Here is a 19,294-nt window from a genome sequence, read left to right as displayed (position 1 = left end):
CATTTGGTCTGGACAAAGAACATGTTTATTTTGTGTGAAGGGACAAAATGCCTATTAGTATTTTTATATGAATATTTTGTTTATTTGTACATTTAAGTTTAATGATCTAAGTTTGTTTATTGATTCATAAGCTGTTTTTGTAAATTCTTACATTCAATTTAATCTGTAATTTAAAGGAAAGGAAAGAAAACAGTCTTGAGATATATTCTCTTACAACTAACAGAGACTGTACATTGTTATTAAGATGTTTAATACTTTTGTATGTATGTTTATATTTCTGAATCGTTCGCAATGAAGCTGCTGAAAGAGATGCATCGTGTCTGAGCGTCATCATTGACTTATCCCCTTTTCAGCCCCTTTTCAGGGTGTAACATTTTCACGTCACGCTGTGCGCCACGTTATTGTTTACATGGCATGAATTGCAGAATGGCAGATAGAGACAAAATACTGTTACTGTTAATCTTACTATCTTCAGGTTTTACACGCTTACATATACACACGCAGTTACTGTCCCTCCATTTAGAAAGGCAGAGGCGTCACGGTGTAATTATTTTACGTGTAGTTGTTTTTTTTTCCTGTGTAATAGTATTCAACATTGCTATCAATACATTTTTCAAAAAATGTCTCTCTGTGCAAAATAGTGAACCGGGGGAACAAATTACGGCAGGATCAGCCTGATATTATTTGTATCCCACTGTAACTTTACTGCATAAAGAGCTAACATGTCCAAAATGTCAGGAGTAGTTAGTTATTACAAGAAGTGTTTGTGAACTAAAAATCAAGAATGTGGGATACTGTTTGTCCGTGATTTGGAGAGCCCAGCGCGTGCTCCCGACATAGGGAAAACTAATTCTGCAGGGGAGACCTACCTTGGCACTTGTGCAGGTGAAGCCAAAGGGAAGATATGCTTCACCATATTTTCTAGTCTTTGGCTTGGAAGGAAGTTGGTTTGGAAACATATTTGGCGATGCTTCATCTCCTGCTTTGCGTTTGTCTGGGAGCCCCGTCAAAAACCTGTCCATTATGCTAGCAGTGTCCAAGCGCTCTTTTTTTTTTTTTTCTTTTCATACCGCGCCCCCCTGCAATGGCTCTGCGCCCCCCCTAGGGGGCGGGCCCCACACTTTGGGAACCTCTGCTTTAGGTGTACTTCACCTGATTTTTTAAAAGTTGTTCTTCACCAAAACAGTGTTTAAAAAATTCTCTGTTTCATCAGCATCACAAGTTAGAAAGATGTTCGTCTTCAATAAGAACAAAATGAATCTGTTTAACCAGTAAAACTAATAGCCAGACATGGTCCTATTTATAATACATATATATATTTCTGTGAACTCCTTTTCAACTTTTATTGTGAATACTGGGACAGGCAGAAGCCCTTAATCACATACCCGTAGAATAAGTCAGGTTTATGGTGGTAGTGATAGTATCCAATGAATTCAGATGCTAAGTTCACAAGGTTAGAGTACTGCCTGTGAGCAAACTTCCTGAAGTCCGCCAGTCAGGAGAAATAGGGTGGCTGGCCTCTCCCTTAGAGATAGGTTGAGGAGTTCAGGAGGGCTCAGTAGGGCTCCACATCAAAAGGAGCCAGCTGATGTGCTGCGGGCATCTGATAAGAATGCTTCCTGGGCGCCTCCTGGGTGAGTTGTTCCAGGCATGTCCCACCGGGAGAAAGCCCCGGGGCAGACCCAGGACACGCTGGAGGGATTATATCTCTCGGCTGGCATGGGAACGCCTTGGTATTCCCCTGGACAAGCTGGAGGAGGTGGCTGGAGAGAGCGAGGTCTGGGCTCCTGTGCTTAGACTACTGTCCTGGAAGAAGATGGATGGATGGACATGGTAAAATAGAAAACAGTATGACAGCTACTTTAAACTGAGGCTTCTTTGGCTTTCTGGCGTTCTTTTGACCAGGAAAATACTAGAAACAAATTTAAGAATTTTTCAAACTGCATAGGAACCATGTAACCTGGAAGGACTCTCACCAGAGCAAGTTGCATGTTCCCGAAGCCCATCTGCCTGATGTGTCCTGGTGAGCTGCTGCACAGGCATCAAAGACATTTGAGAGACAGGGGGGTGAGGGACTGGAGGCAGATAAATGTTGAAGTAATCATTTCTGCTTGTAATTGGTCACGCAGATAATAATACAACACAAAAACATTACCCGTGTAACACCATTGATCATGAGAAAAATCAGTGTGGCGCAATGGACTGGAAGGCAAGGTGGACAGATTCATGGGCAGAGATGTTGCAGCTGTGGCAAATTAATTTCAATATGGTCATAAGTTTTTACTTGTAGAGATAACTAAGGTGTTCTAAGTCACTTAGAGTACATTTTACATGAATACTGGCTGCTCTGGGTAGTTTTACTTTTATTATGTTGTGTATTTTTCAAATATCGTCCCTGTTTTAAAAGTAAAACTTAAACAACAACAATAAGAGTGTAAAATAAATACAGCATAAATACTGTTAGTATTATATCTGAGAAAATCACAATATTTTCATAGGCATGGCTGCATTTTTAACTGTACACAGACTTCCACATTTTCACTGCTCGTCACCTCAGCACTGAAACATTTCATTCTTAGGGAAAAAGTCATAAACATAACCATTGCTTATGAAAGTTCACTAATACAGGGTTCCTGTACATTTCACATTTTCAAAATACAATACTTTACAATACTCAAATTCCTGGTGTATTTGTAGGTTGTTTCAATACAATATCTGACAATAAAACACCAACATGTACATGTATATTATAAAAAGAAAGCCATTTACATGGATGTTACATCTTTGATATTTATGCTAATATGTTATTAAATAATTAAATTTAGAAAAGTACAATAACTAATTCAAAAGATTACACCAAACTGAAGACCAGTGTTTTATTACAGTGTTTATCAATTAGTTTTCAGATAATGGCATTATTGCAGGACTTACAAACATTCTGAAAAACATAAAATTGATTTAAAAAAATCTATTATATTATGATTCTATTTCTGATGCCATGTACTGTATATATACATAACTGAAAGACACACATTTTCTTTCAAATGACCACAGTGAGGATTACGTTTAGCTATAAAGCACCTCAGGCAAACGTATTTGGCAGGTTGTGACATACATTCTTAGACGTGGCCTTTAGCATTTTGTCAAACGCCATCCTTCTTTTTGTTTTAAACCAAATCCAGCTCCATTCGGCCTGTCCAACCTTTCCTATAAATAGCACTAAAAATAACTAGTTTGTACAGAAAAACTATTTTAAATTTGACTTTTTAGAAAAGACAACAAACTACTACTCCATGGTCCTTTCTTATTTCCATACTCATTCAGACTCCAAAAAGAACATAAGATACCTGTAAAAAAGAATTCAGTGTGCCCCATGTATTGCTGAGGTGTTGCAGAGGTCTGGCCAGCTTTAGAAGATGCTACGTCTGGAGTAGGAGATGGAATCAGTGGTGCTGGAGTAGAGGAGAAATTGCTGGGTCTCATTTTTTTAACCTCTTTGTTTCACTATCGGAGTCAGTATCACCAAAGATGAGTCTACCAAACAAAACAAATCACAACAAGTCTTGTTACTTTTTAGCATGGTTAACTGAAACGTTTGCTTCAGTTATGATAACTGATCAATCAGTGTTGGAACTACAATAAAAGATACCACAATCAAGAATTGCTAACAGTTCAAATACTCATCAATCTAATCTAAGAAGCCCTGTGGGATTTGGCCTCAAAAGGACACAAACAGTCCAGTACTTGACCACATGATAATACACAAAAGTAAATAATGGTTTTGGTATTTTTCAAATGTTGGATACTTGTGACAAATCTATAAAAATCAAACCTTGGTTTTGTCTGTCTGTAGCTCTTCCTTCAGTTTCTCTCTTGGCTTTAGTTAATTGCCTATTCAGAATTCACAAAAGATTAACAATTACTCCATTTTCAGAAAGTCACAGAGTGCAGAGTTCTACTTCAGTTTCTTGGAAGAGGTAGGGAGTGTGACAAAAGTGAAGCTTTACAGAGAGAACAGAGCAAAGCAATCTGTTCTTCAGAGGACTCAAACATCAACGCGTTTCCAGTCTTTTCCTGGCTCTTCATTGTTTTGAACCACTCTCTTTATTCATTTATTGCTACTACAGTTTGGCCACCTCGTAATTTCATCGTTAAACCAGGACTTTGGTACGATGTTTACAGTCTTGCTATTGATAAATTCAATGATTAAAAACATCTAAAAAACAAAAGGTTACACACTTTTTAACACAAAACACTTAGAATTTTAAACACATTCTAACATCTCTGACTCTGTGGTGTTCAGTATTATTTTCTTCTTCTTTTTACTGTGACATCATAGTTACATCTGGCATTTTCTACTGAACCCTGAAGCTGGACTTGCACATGAAAATAATAAATGCATAAGACTACAGATTCAGGGTAGAGTTCAAGTTTCACCTGCTTATAACTTATAACAGGGCGTCAATAATCATAAAACAAACTCTGCAAAGCACAGCAATCCCCTTACAGTCAAGACATTTTTTAATCGTACAGAATTAGTTGATATAGACTCTATAACTCCTCAATCACAATATCATAAGTCACTGGACACTGTGAACATCCACGGTCACCACTTCATGCATAATGGACCTTCCATGTGTATGGACATGTGCAGGTATATATGTATGTATATGTATACATATGTATATTTAGTGTGTACATGTGTGTGTGTACATGTCTATAAATAGGAATAGTAGTGGTACAATAGCTATATCAAGCGATATAGTTTATGTCTTCCATATTTCCAACCATATCCATAATCACATACTGTGTATGCTACCATTGTATATAGTGTATTATACTGTGTGTGCTACCATTGTATATAGTGTATTATCTTACTTTTTTCATTGATTGTACTTATTTGTATTTTCTTTGTATTTCCTTCTGATATCTGTACCTGAGCTGAGGTGACGCAAAAATTTCCCCGTCGTGGGATCAATAAAGTCTTATCTTATCTTATCTTATCTTATCTTATATAGAACTACTCTACAGGAAGAGTTTGTCAGTCTATGTGAGATCTGAATGACAACATAAACAATGGTTGTTCAGCTTTGGGAATCTTAGTTAACTTTTTATTCAAATGTGACATTATATACTTTATATTTCCTTCTTTTTTAATATGAATTTGCATGTGTTTTTCAGAAAGTGAACTAATTAACAGAACATTATATTAAAGTTTGTTTTTGTACTGTGACAATTATTTTAAAAGGGTTGAGCTATGAATATTTTTTACAAGGCACTGTGCAGTTGGTTATATTTCTAAATTCACCAGCATGTTTGTTGGGTCTGCGCTTCCACAGGCCCCCGCTGGTTTAGAAACGTATTCCCGTTAACGACAAGGAAGCAAGATGAGCAGCGATTTTACTTACGCAAGGGAAGGATCTCAGAGCAGCCCTTCTGCCCTCGGTCAAACCACTTCGAAGAACTAGCTTCCGCTTGCCGCCTTTTATTGAAAACAGTTACAGTACACACAAGCACCACCCATTGTAAAACCCCCCTATGGTCACAAAAGGTTTAAACACTGCGCGTGTGTGTGTGTGCATGTATGTGCAAGCATCTGTGTGTGTGTGTGTGTGTGTGTGTGTGTGCAAGTGCGAGAATGTGTGTATGTGTGTGTGTGTGTATGTGTGTGTGTGTGTTTGTGTTTGGGGGTGCGTTTGTGTGACCTCCTGCTCACAAAAGGGTCATAAAGGCAGGAAGTTTACTAAACAAGAAAACAGAACCCTCACATAGGATGTGTCCCTATAATAAAACACTACAGCCTCCCCCACCAACAGACTGGGGAGGGAGTCAGATACAAAGGAATGTCTTTGATCATGCTGCTTGAATTAAGACTTACAAATTTAAGTAACACAATGACAACATTTAACAATTTGACTCCAACAGTCCCCTCTTTTTGTCATTATTGTACTTAAATTTCCACTTATGTACCCTTGTGTTTGACAGTTTCAGTGTAGGTTCCATTCATACACAGCTCCTCACGTCATTCACCTCCTATCGCTGCAAAAGTTCACAGTTAATACATGTACTAAACGTGTTTAGCAATTATCCTACTTCTCATTCATCTCATATACAGTAAACTGCATCCTGCAAGTAAACAAATGAATGTCAACAGTCAAAAACACTAATCAGCATTCTCAAAAGAATTCCAGCTTTGTGGTGCATCTCCTCCTGGTGTGTAAATCACACACCTCTCTGCAGAGTGGTTGAGTTTTGCATAGCTTCATAAATGTCTCTTCCAGGTGTTTCCATCATTGTCCATATGACCCGAGTTTAAATGTCTGCAGAATAGACATTCAAACACACCAGCTGGTTGTTTTGTTTGTCTATGAGGCTTTCAGCTATCTTCAAAGCTGTAGCTTGGTCAACACTTATTTTTATGACCCCTATCAAACCCCCAAATCTTCTCACTGCAGGCATCCTTCCTGTGGGGTGACAGAGTCAACTGGTGGGTCATCTGCATTTACGACTCCTTTCCTTTCATCTGCAGAAATTTTTTTTAAAGGAAATTGGATCAAGTTGTTTATGATCTTCTCCCCCCCTTTTTGAGTCATGTCCACGCCCATGGCTCAAAACTCCATCCAGCTTATAGAAGTGTTCATGATGTAAATGTAAACGAAAGCCCCTCTGCAGAGTAACAAAGTCTGCATGGCAAAGTGAAACACCTTAGATGATCTTCATGGGAAAGTGCTGTCAGTTATTTCCCAATCACCTGGCATCTGTGCTGTTCACAGAATCACAATTCCATTGCTGAACTTCCTCTCTGCACCGTCGATTAGAGCTTGGCATGCTCCCTTCATCCTTCTGCTTCCCTGTTCCAGTGCCGCTGAAGATTTAGGGTAGCGCAAGTCTTACACCCTAGTTGTCTTCCTCAACGTCAATGTCGAATCTCTTTCACTCCTTTTGGATGTTTGTTGTTCAAAGTCTCCTCTCGACGATCTCCTGGAAGCCCAGTGGCACAGCTCTCTGTGGGATGTCTGCTGTGCTGAAGGTGATCTCTGCTCCTCACTGATCCTCCTGAAGCCTCTCTCCTGGCCTCAGCTTCCATCTTGTGGATGATCTCCTTCAGTCACTCCTTGTCATGGTACCTCACGACACCTGCAAGTTACAAATTGACACTCCTCTTTTGCCACACGGCCCATGCCATGTGTCAACTCCACACAATGAGACATGCACAAGAATGTTGTACATTCTCTCTGAAAAATTCTCCAGGGTTTCCCCCTTGGAGCAGCTCTACTCCAGGCCTGTAACCCTGTGTAAAAACATTAGTCAGTGGTTAAATGTTAAGCTTGTTTAACTCCCAGCTCCACCTGGAGCCTGTATCCTTGCCTGTAGGACAAAACCTGTAAGTTAAAACAACTTCACATTTGCAAACAACTGTATCTCATAAGATTAATAAAGTATTCAGCATCACAGAGACAAGTATCAATGCAGTTTCTCAAATCATTAACCCCCTCATCATTTTTTACCATAATTTGCTCCAAATCATAGATCGTCTCATTTTAATCAGTGACTTTCCTTAAGATTGTCACTCACTCATTTTATCACTATGAGCTCAGTAGTGGTCAGATAATGAGCTCCATATTAAACTATTCCATAATCACTGCACATTTGTTCTATTGTCACTTGTCTGTCTGTGCTGAATCCTTTACAAGCACTCTTAAAGAGAAAAACATTAGCAGTAGCATCCTAGGTCAGGCCTAGGTCATCCAGATTCCAGAGGTGCTGTAAAAAGACCCATAAAGTTAACACTCTGCTGTAAAAAGAAGTAACACTGGTTTCAAACACAGTATGTCTCAAACTATATTCACATTTCCACTGTAATATTCACATTTTCCCAACAACACAGTGTAATTGCATAGTCAACATATAGTCTGTAAACAAAGTTTCCGTCACACAAAACCCCAGAAAAATTACAGCTGAAAGGTTAAATTTGCAGAGTTCACATAGTCATGTGACCCAAAGTTTCCTCCTCTGGTCTCCTCCTGCTCCTGCAACAAAAGACACACACACATCCATACATTCACCTCTTTGTCACATCTGGGTGGGGGTTAACCTTGCATAGTGGTGTCAAGTCAGTCAACTCAGTCAACTCTTGTCAGCTTTTACCAGTCCAGTCAGTGCCCCATTTTTATTTTCACTCATTATTCATCCATTGCTGATAGTGGAATCTATCGTCGCATTTCGTTTCCACCCTCAGCAAAATGACGCCATTTCAAAAAGAAAAAGAATTTAGATCGGATTACCTCGCCGAATCCTTTTAGACAGGGACTCGCTTCCTGATTGTCCCAATAAGTGAGCCCATTTTAATGTGGAGAAACTCACTTTGCGACCGTTCCTATGGGCAGAAATCTGTGCCATCAGAAACTGAATTTGAATAAGTTAAATTTGAATTTGAATTGCTCAGATTGAATCTGAATTGTAACTTGAATAAATGCTTTTGAAAACTGAATTTGAATTAGTCTAATTTGAAATTGAATTTATGGTTTGAAAATGATCATCACTAAATTGAAATTGAATTTTATATATTGAAAATGAATTCATTTGCTTTGAAACTGCATTTTATCCTTTAAAAATTCAGCTCTCGAATAATTTCAGTTTCACTCTCACCATTCAGTTTCAGTTCTACAATTCAATTTCAGTTCCAAAATTCAGTTTTTTGGGACTTACATCCGGTTCCGGTTCAAGAGTAAACGAGCGCAGATTAATAGAACTATGTTTTACTAGCGGACCGAAAGTGTTACTGACGGGAATCTACAGCGTCTTGAGCTGAATTAAGACTTCAGAAGTCATTCGTCATGTCGAATGACCAGCGGATAAACTCTCAGGTTGGTAATAAATGTATTACATGTATAAGAACAAGCGTCATGTTAACAATTGATAGCCGTACAGTAACTTTTATGCTTATTGTAGCTGTTAGCTAAAAACGCTAACTTAGCCTAGTTTGCCCTGGATTTAGCTTTGACAAACAAATATGATTGACTGTTTCTAGTAGAATTCCAAAGTTGTCATCTTGTACCCTGTCAGAGCCCTGTATGCTTGCAGAGACCCCTACAGTAGGGAAACATGCAAAACAGTGTCCAAACCTTTGTATTTTAGCTTTATTTATGTCTTATACAGCATCCCAACTCTTTAGCTAACTTAATAACTTTAGCTAAAGTGAATAGTTAGTCTAATTCATTAGTGCAGCATTACTGGATCACCTCTGTTTGAAGTGATATGATGTGACTGTCACTGTGTTTAACTATCATAATAATTCTTAGGGTACTGAGTGCATGCTTAATTAGTCGTTTTTTGTTTTTTTTTAACATACTGCTCCATTGCTGTGTTTGACAGGCTGAAGTTGTCGGGTCACCTCCTAAATCGACCATCTTTTACAGGTGTTTTGTGCCAGAAATGGAGTGTCCACTGAAGACTGAAGATACTGAATCTCTACGCCTTGCCATTGATCCCTCTTGTGCCTTTATCTAGACAAGAGACATCAACTTAACCACTCTCAAATGCTCTGTACCTACATCACCTTCCCTGACAGTCATAGCTTGGCTTATCTGAGGGTGAAATTATAAGAATGTGTTATTTTGCAAAGTGCTCTCTAGGGTTCCTAAATAAAATATGGCATTGAGGTCATTTCTTTTGAATTAATCCCTTCTTCTGAAATATAAGAACCTCTCCTGGTTTTAATGGCACTTTGGATTTCCTTACTTTCTGTTCCACTCCCAACCCCAAATAGATGCTGACACATTAACATGGAAGAGGGAAAGAAGTTGGAAAGGACTACTATAAATAAACCTAATGCCTAACAATGAAAAATGTAAAATAAGAACAATAATAATAATAAAGATAAAAGATGAAGTAACAAGTTTTTAGTTTTTTGTTTATTCCAAATGATCATCCAGATGTCAGTGACATGTGATGACAAACACCATAATGGAAGGCCTTTGTCATCACATGCTTAAACTCATATATTTTTGCATATGCTGAACAGGCAGTCAGACATGCTGTAACTGTGGGGTAGAAAACTGCATGAACACCATACGGCAGGGGTCTCAAACTCCAGTCCTCGAGGGCCGCTGTCCTGCAACTTTTCCATGTGTCCCTGTTGCAACACACCTAGTAGATCATTAGCAAGAGTATAGAACTTGAATGCATGCTGAGTTGGCAATTCAGCCATTTGATTCACGTTACAGCAGTTCATGAGTGAATAAACATGGTGCAATAAAAGTATTTTAGAAGTATATGTTTCCAAATACATACATTTACTTAAATTTACTTGAGTAGGTAGGGTTAGGAGTTGCCACCTCAGCATGCAGTCAAGTTCTATACTCTTGCTAATGACCTACTAATTGTATTCAGGTGTGTTGCACCAGGGACACATGGAAAAGCTGCATGACACCGGCCCTCGAGGACTGGAGTTTGAGACCCCTGTCATACGGAACATGACGGGTGTGGTTGAACTGCATGAAGACTCTGAAGTTTCTCTTCTCTTCTGGCAGGACAGGAATGTGGCCTTGTCCTGTGAGCCACCGTAAGGATGTACTTGGAGTAGAACTGGACTGTCACCGGCCTCAGGCTCTTCACCTTTTCAAAGACAAAGCAGTCATTTAGATAAAATATTAGATATTGTTTACCTGAGGATCTGACACACACTGATTCATGTTCTACACAGTTCTGACAAGTTCATAGAAATTTCTGTTCAATTAGAACCAAGTATTTGAGGTGATGATTGTAATTTTGATACAATTGTTGTAATTTGTATTTTAACAATATTTTGATTGATGTTTTGTTCCCTTCACAATATTATACTTTAATATATAATATTGTAAAGGGAAAAAAAAACATCAATCAAAAAATTGTTCTCTTTTTTATTGGGGCTACTTACATTTATTTTGGGCTACCAAAAACTGAAGAGTGCCTGCCCGAAGGGCTACCAGAGATTTTGAAATTTTGCGAGCCCCAACTTAGAGTAAAACTGGACTGTCACCGGCCTCAGGCTCTTCACCTTTTCAAAGACAAAGCAGTCATTTAGATAAAATATTAGATATTGTTTACCTGTAAATGCACAAAGAGAATTTAGAAATGTAACTATTGTCAAGAGTGAAAAAGCACTGATAGTGTAATCTACAGTTGTGGCCAAACGTTTAGAGAATGAGAAGTGTTGTTTATTTACAAAGTTTGCTGTTTCAGTGATAGTTGTATATCATATTATATCACTTCAAACAGAGGTGATCCAGTAATGCTGCACTAATGAATTAGACTAACTATTCACTTTAGCTAAAGTTATTAAGTTAGCTAAAGAGTTGGGATGCTGTGTAAGACATAAATAAAGCTAAAATACAAAGGTTTGGACACTGTTTTGCATGTTTCCCTACTGTAGGGGTCTCTGCTAGCATACAGGGCTCTGACAGGGTACAAGATGACAACTTTGGAATTCTACTAGAAACAGTCGATCATATTTGTTTGTCAAAGCTAAATCCAGGGCAAACTAGGCTAAGTTAGCGTTTTTAGCTAACAGCTACAATAAGCATAAAAGTTACTGTACGGCTATCAATTGTTAACATGACGCTTGTTCTTATACATGTAATACATTTATTACCAACCTGAGAGTTTATCCGCTGGTCATTCGACATGACGAATGACTTCTGAAGTCTTAATTCAGCTCAAGACGCTGTAGATTCCCGTCAGTAACACTTTCAGTCCGCTAGTAAAACATAGTTCTATTAATCTGCGCTCGTTTACTCTTGAACCGGAACCGGATGTAAGTTCCAAAAAACTGAATTTTGGAACTGAAATTGAATGGTGAGAGTGAAATTGAAATTATTCGAGAGCTGAATTTTTAAAGGATAAAATGCAGTTTCAAAGCAAATGAATTCATTTTCAATATATAAAATTCAATTTCAATTTAGTGATGATCATTTTCAAACCATAAATTCAATTTCAAATTAGACTAATTCAAATTCAGTTTTCAAAAGCATTTGTTCAAGTTACAATTCAGATTCAATCCGAGCAATTCAAATTCAAATTTAACTTATTCAAATTCAGTTTCTGATGGCACAGATTTCTGCCCATACGTTCCCGACAACATGTTGTGTAGCTCTTTCTGTTCAAACGTTCAGATCTGTTTAAATGACAGAGATGTTAAACAACAATACTTTCAGTGCACTATGAAAGTAACAAAATAAAAAGGAAAAAAGAAAAGCCTTGTTAAGTCATGACATATTTTCTTCATCTCAGGAGGGTAAATCATACCAAACGTAATTGGCAGGCTCAACTTTGTAACAAAAGACAAATCATCAGCCAGTTTAACCTCAAACATTCATCCATCAGCCACACACCTCACACCACACAACATACAACACATAACATAACCCTGATGTCTCATCACATAATGAATTTCTTCTCATGTAACCAAATGTGTGCCATGTTAAAACTTCTTCACACACCTCAGAAACTCAACAATCTGTTAGCTAACTCAGCTCACTCATTCAAGACCCCTCATCAGCATTCTGTTTTCCCCCATCTATAATGCAATCATCTGTCCTCCCATAATATTAGTCCACTAGTCTATGTATCACTTCTTAACCTACTAAGTGACTTGGACAAGATGACAAACAGAATCGCATGCTTAAGATGCTGTCTGGTCTTCACGAGTTTCATTGTATGTATATGTAAGTGTTAGTAGGGTTAATGCATTTTCTGTTTGTGTGTGTTTTTTGTGTACCTCTCTCATTTTGTGGTCCAGACTCCTTCTCAATTCTCCCACTTAAAGCAGTCAGTTTCCTTTTTCCCAGGATTGCTAACCCAATTTTTGATTTCCCACACTAAATAACAGCATTCCTCTGTGTTCTCACCTGCTTCCTCCACTCTGTTCTCCTCTCCCACTTTGCAGTCCAATGGCAGTCAGTTCTCTTCAGCTTTGTCCTGTGTTTTTCACAATGTTGTTATGCTTTAAACAGCACCAAATTGTAAAAGATGTTTATATTGTTAAGGAAAAAGATTACTCACCCTTGTTTCTTTCTTGATCTCTGACAGAATCTAAAAAAGGAAACCCAAATGTTTAATAGTGCCAGTGCATAAGATCTTTATGTGTTTGCTCACTTAATTTCTAGTGTACAACTTGTTGAAACAAAAATTCATTATGATGCATTTTACTAATAATAATAATGATAATACTATTAACAGTTGCAGGATATTTATTCTAACCGGGTTACCACCTGTTATATACCTCATGTATTGGTCAATGACACAATATTAATAACTAGAAGAGAGTATTTCAGCACTTCCTATAGGTGAATCAAATATACTTTGGTTATTAAATTGATATTCCTTACATGCATGTTTATTTAGATAAGCACAGCTGAGAAGTTTAGTCAAGTGCTAGTAATTTAAACTGTACATGTAAACATACTAAATGATGAAGATGTTATTGAATTTAGGGACCACCGATGAAAAGGTGCAATACCCTCAGGCAGGTGTCAAACTTAACTGCGTGAAGGAGCAAAATCAAAAACTTAGTCAAAGCCAAAGGCAACATCTCAGTGACCTTTTCTCATTGCCAGCTAAATCATCAAGTAAGTGATGATAGAGGATTTATAATAAAAACTTCCTTTCAATCAACAGTTTTCACTAACATTGGATGAAAACACTTATCTCTGGCCATTCAACCAGTTAAAAGTTCTTGGAGTCGTACTCCAAATACACAGCTACTGATATCCCACCATGAAGTAACAGAAAACCAATACTGACACTTTATCATATGCTCAGATAAGAGCCCAACCTGACATCTTTTAGCTGCAGATTTTGTTGTATTTAGGTAAAGTGCTTATAGTTGTGTGAAACTGTCAGAACTTAATGAAGGTGTGCAAGCGAGTCAGGGACTACTTACTACTTTTAGTAAACAATTAAGCAAATAAAAGTAAACTCCAATAAATTACAAGTAGCAATAAAATAAAACACTAACTCTTTTACGCTATGTCCACACCTACACGGGTACTTTTGAAAACCCAGTTTTTTTTAATGCGTTTGGGCCTTTTGTAAATGGTGTTTTGGATCACTGAAAACAGAGATTTTTAAAAACTCCTGCCAGGGTGGAGATTTTCAAAATGTCAGTTTTTGCGTTTAGGTGTGGATGAGGAAAACAAAGATTTAGTCACGCAACATCAAAGATGTGCGCCTTTTTTGACGTCACGCTGTGCGCCAAGTTATTGTTTATCTCCAAGTCATGTCTGTCCCGTCTGTAATAACTTAAAATAAAATAAAATAAAATGAAATGAAATGAAATAAAATAAAATAAATAAATAACAAAGGTCAATCAAATGGACCAATCTGGTCTTTAAGTCTGACGTCATTACCTGTGTCTGGACCCAAACTCCGCTGCAGGTCCCTAAGTCAAACGATCACTGGGGGATCACTGAGAGTTGAAAAACTACCTAAATTCTTTCATCTGTAATAAAATGATCAGTGTGGCTGCTCTACCATTTGTAACAATTAAGTTTAACATCCAGGCATCCATGAAAACGGAAATTATTAAATTTAACTGAGTTAGAAGTTAGCAGGATTTAGCTTGATAGTTTCCATCTAAATATAATATACTGTCAAAAGAAAATTGTACTTAGTACTCAGTATAAGCTTTTAATGATAAGTCTACATATGATAGAATACTGCATGATGACCTTTTGATGACTTAGACTGTTGTCCACTACAAGACCTGTTTCTGTTTTATAAATTCTTTCTCACAGCGATAATAGCTGAACAAGCAGTTTCACTCCTACCAGGAAGAGGAGAGCTGGACACTTTTATCCGCGCTCCCTAACAAGAAGAGGGGCCGCGTCCTTCTGAATCTCACAACGCACACACATACACCTGAACCACTCTTATCTTCACTCCCTACGCACTAACATTCCTCTGCCTATGAATAGACGTATTCACTGTTGTATTACTTTTGTATAAAAATAAAGACCAGAGCGGTAACAGAGCGCACATCACAGGGCCCCCACTCTGGTGTGAGCATTCTGTGACCGCCCTTGCAAGTAAAAACTGCAGCGTGTGTGTCTCCACTCTCTGACTCTAAGCTGAAGAAGTGTCATTTAGACTAAATCTCTTGACATATAGCATGTTCTGACTGAGAGATTTCTGTAAAAATTTAAACGTACAGTTCTGCTATCACTTCCGCCATAAATGAAGACAACAACAACAGTAAACAACAGTGACGTTTGTAGGGTTACTGAAGTTTGGCTAGCTGGTATATAACAATGTGCCACGTGATCGCTAGCAGCACAGCTATATTAGCATAATATAAACAGTGAAGCTGGAGGATGAATGCTAACTTTTTTCCACTCAGTAAAAGTTAACATGAGTAACTCTCTCAGTATTCTTTATTTGTCACGTGCATAGTTATACAAGTACAACACGCAGTGAAATGTGACCTGATACGCTCCTCGACTGTGCAAAAAAGAGAGAGAGAACTTTATATACAGAGAATGAAAGAGGACATTATGTGCAGCAAGTGGGTGAGTTATATACATTGTATAAATAAAGATAAAATAGAACAATATGGAAATTTACAGCTCGTGTACATTGCATGGGTGGGGTGTTAAAGTGTCTTGTGCCATAGTGAAGCCAGAAGGATCAGGATGATATGAGAATGTGTAATGTGTCCTGTCTCAGTCACTTATGGATGATTTGGGGGGGGGGCATGTCCTGATTCAACACAGGGATGGCCTGGGGATAAAAGATCCTCTTGAGCCTCACTGTTTTTTCTGTTTTCAGCTGGCAGGCTCTTAAGACCAGCACTCTCAAACACTCTTTGCCGGAATGTTAGCTAACCCTCGTTAGTGAAAGTCACAGTTATGTAATTCTTGTCTTAGTAGTTTTTGGAGCTAATCTCACAGACGTTTGGATCCCGCCGTAATTTACCTACCCTACTCACAGCTGCTGGTCTGCTCGTTGTTTTCTGCATTAGTCACCTGCCTGCCTCCCTGCCCAGTTCTTCACTGTGAGTGAACTTGGACTGGTTTAACCTCACCTGCACCTTACTTACCCCCAAGCCTTGCCTCCACCTGTAAAAGTAAGATTAATGCATTTTGCCTTCTCTCCCTGGACTACTGCTTGGGGCTTGCTCTGACTCTGCTCTCCCTCATTACAATGACTCTGTGAGTGTAGCTCCGTAATCCTCCACCTTAGGGTGCCTGCTCTGGAAAATACCTGGTGTTCCCTGGCTGTTTTTCCCCCAGCCGACTAAAGAGACTTTCTTCCGTTGGACTCTGCTGCCGCACTCATAGTGTCACTCTTGTTTTCATGTTTTGTAACTATTGCTGAAACTGTTCTAGCCGAGACTAGTGCTTTATAGTTCTGCTTTCGTTCACAACATACTATAGTAATACTCTGGTATAGTACCTAGTAATTTTGAAGTTCTTGCCAGTCATAAAGTGAGTTAATTTACAGTTTCTTAGCCCCCTGAGTGTGGCGCATTGCGTTAGTGTTTAAGTTTGAGTAAACTCCAGAGGTTAGGTTTATTTCCTCTCACCCTTAGTTCATGTTTAGTGTTTTTTGCATTTACCTTTTTCCCTATGTGTCACTTTCATGTGCCAAAATAAAATCTTGCATTTCACTATACCTCCGAGCCTCCATGTGGTGTCTGCATTTGAGTCCTCTTCTCTGTGTTGGCTGGTGTTGTGACACCACCAGCTCCTTGGTCTTGCTGACGTTCAGCTAGAGGTGGTTATCCTGGCACCACGATGCCAGATTCTTCACTTCATCTATGTAGACTGCCTCATCATTGTTGGAGATAGCACCCAATACCACTGTGTCGTCAGCAAACTTCACAATGGTACTGGAGCCATGGGTGGCCACACAGTCTGAAGTGTAGAGGGAGAGAGTGCAGATGATGATGCTGCTCGAGATGCACCTACCCACCCTCACCACCTGAGTTTTGTCAGTGAGGAAGTCCAAAACCCATGCACACAGACAGCTGTTGAGTCCTAGATTGTCAGTTTTGTGAACTGTCTAAATGCTGTGTTAAATGCTGAACTGTAATCAGCAAACAACAATCTCAGATAGTTACCTTGTTTCTTGTCCACGTGGCTAAGAGTGGTGTGCAGGACATGGCGATGGCATCCTCTGTGGATCTGTTCGGTCAGTAGCCAAACTGGAGTGGATCTGTGGAGCGGTGTTTGGGATGGAGGAGGAGATGATGTTCTTTAACAGCCTCTCGAACACCTTCATAACCAGTGCAACTGGCCGGTAGTCATTCAGGCATGAGGGCTTGTTGTTCTTGGGCACAGGGATGATGGTGGATCTGTTGAAGCATATGGGGACCACACAGGGGCGATTTTAGCCCATTTTGGGGGTGCTTCAGCACCCCCAAAATGAATCAAAGCACCCCCAAAGATTTCTTACTTTTTTGACAATATTTGCTGTTTTTGTGACACACTACTAAAAATATAAAAAGCATACAGTACTTGGTTGAGACGTAACATTTCAGCAACAAAAGTATAGATAACCCCCCCTCCCCTCCCAAAATGGTTTGTTCCAGCTCGCCTCTCCCCTACTCTGAGACGCAGGGGAGCGGAGGTGTAAGTACCTGGCTGAAAACAGGACATATTAGCTACATTTAACCTGCAGTTACTCTTTATATAGTTAGGTAGGTATCAGACCATGTTTCATTTTAGCGAAAAACATTACACCCAGGTAACCTGCAGTGTTGAAAACTTGTTTTACGACGATGTTTGCTACCCTACAATCCGTCCTGCTCTGTAGTAAAATCAGCGACATTTGACCGTCCTGTTGTTCCCATTGAAATGTATATAGCCAATTTAAAATCTAAAACTTAAAATTGTCTGTAGCCTACTGTTGTTACCACTGTCCTGTTTGAAATGGATACTAACTAGCTAACTGACTGAATGCCCATTAACCTTATAACTCCTGTTGTGTGGTGTGTGTGTGTGTGTGTGTGTGTGTTTGTGTACAGAGAGACAGCCAGGTTCATAATGGATATAAGGAAGTTTTTTTCAAAAAAAGGTGCAACATTCAGGTAAAAGTGTAAGATCAAATGATCCCTCAATAAAGGATAATGTTGGATCAGTGTTTCAATATTTATATCTTTTATTAGATGTTCATGTGGTTTGGTTATTTGCCTTTTGGTTGAAAGTACACTGAGGGAGGACTTTTCATTAGTGATCTTAATAGTATTTTTTTCATATTAATGTAATTTTTTCATCTAATTGAATACAATCTATTTGTGTATGATTGTCATTCCAAAGAGGGAGAGAGGAAAGAGGGGAACGTGAGGAGAAAGTACAAGGTCAGGAAGAACCAGGTAAGAAAACAGACAGGGAACAGTGACAGGCAAAACAGAAACTGTTAAACTGACAAAGAGAAAACTGATTTTACTCATACAATCTAGAAGTTGTGTTCTCCCTATATTAAAGCTGCTATACAGAATCTGCAAAACAAACTGGGTTGAAACATTTTTGACCCTCTTTAACAACATTCCAACATAACATTATCATTGATTGGGGAGATTAAAATTAATGATATATTTTTATGTGGTTCAGCCACAACTCTACTAAAACCTCAGGCAGTAATAGGTAGGCCAACTTTTGGACCGTCCAGTTGTCTGTATGACTGCCACAGTATGTACATCACATTTGCACACTATCAGAAAGTGCCAAACACTGCCCTGGTGGAGTGAGGAGCTGTAACAAGAAGCAGAGTGCTCTGTTTATATTCTAAAAATGTTTTAAGCTAGCTTGTTTCAAAGATTCTGTACAGCAGCTTTAAATGTTTTCCAAAAGCACACATACATCAGTGTTTCTCAAACTTTTTACAGTGTGTACCACCTGAGAAAAATGTCAAGCTCTCCCAAGTACAACTATGAAAGCATGAAACTCATAAATCTTACAACACAAAATTAGTATTATTAAATTAGTCAAATTAGTATCTGCAGTAAAGATTTTTTCATACATTGCCTGTGGTAGAATGTATACAAAGTTGCCTCCATTTTTATATTTTTTTTATTAATATTTTGTAATAATTTATTCTGTTTTGGGAGTATTTTTTATGTATCTGTATTATATTATACATACTCATTAAAAGTGAATCTCTGGCCAAAAAATGCACTCAGTTTACTTTTTACTCACTATGAGCATCATTCATTATTCTCCCCCAGTAATTAAGGTTAGGATATGTGTTTTTTTTTTTTTTTTATTCCAATCCATTCTTCTTTTGCAGCATTTAAATAAACTTTGTCATATTTGAT

At 38.4% G+C, this 19,294-nt stretch overlaps 1 long non-coding RNA gene across 1 annotated transcript; it reads right to left on the bottom strand.

Moving 5' to 3' along the window:
- Positions 1-3,543: 3,543 nt before the first annotated feature.
- LOC102078402 (uncharacterized) lies at positions 3,544-17,424 on the bottom strand. The gene is made up of 5 exons (XR_266263.4): positions 17,099-17,424; positions 16,652-16,892; positions 13,042-13,071; positions 12,888-12,957; positions 3,544-7,137 (listed from the first exon to the last, which is right to left on the bottom strand). It is a non-coding gene; the product is annotated as an uncharacterized LOC102078402 (long non-coding RNA).
- Positions 17,425-19,294: the final 1,870 nt, after the last annotated feature.

This window comes from Oreochromis niloticus, linkage group LG15 (genome assembly GCF_001858045.2).
Source record: "Oreochromis niloticus isolate F11D_XX linkage group LG15, O_niloticus_UMD_NMBU, whole genome shotgun sequence".
NCBI classification, from domain to species: domain Eukaryota; kingdom Metazoa; phylum Chordata; class Actinopteri; order Cichliformes; family Cichlidae; genus Oreochromis; species Oreochromis niloticus.
Note: the sequence above shows the minus strand (reverse complement) of the source record. Positions and strands in the feature narration are given on the sequence as shown.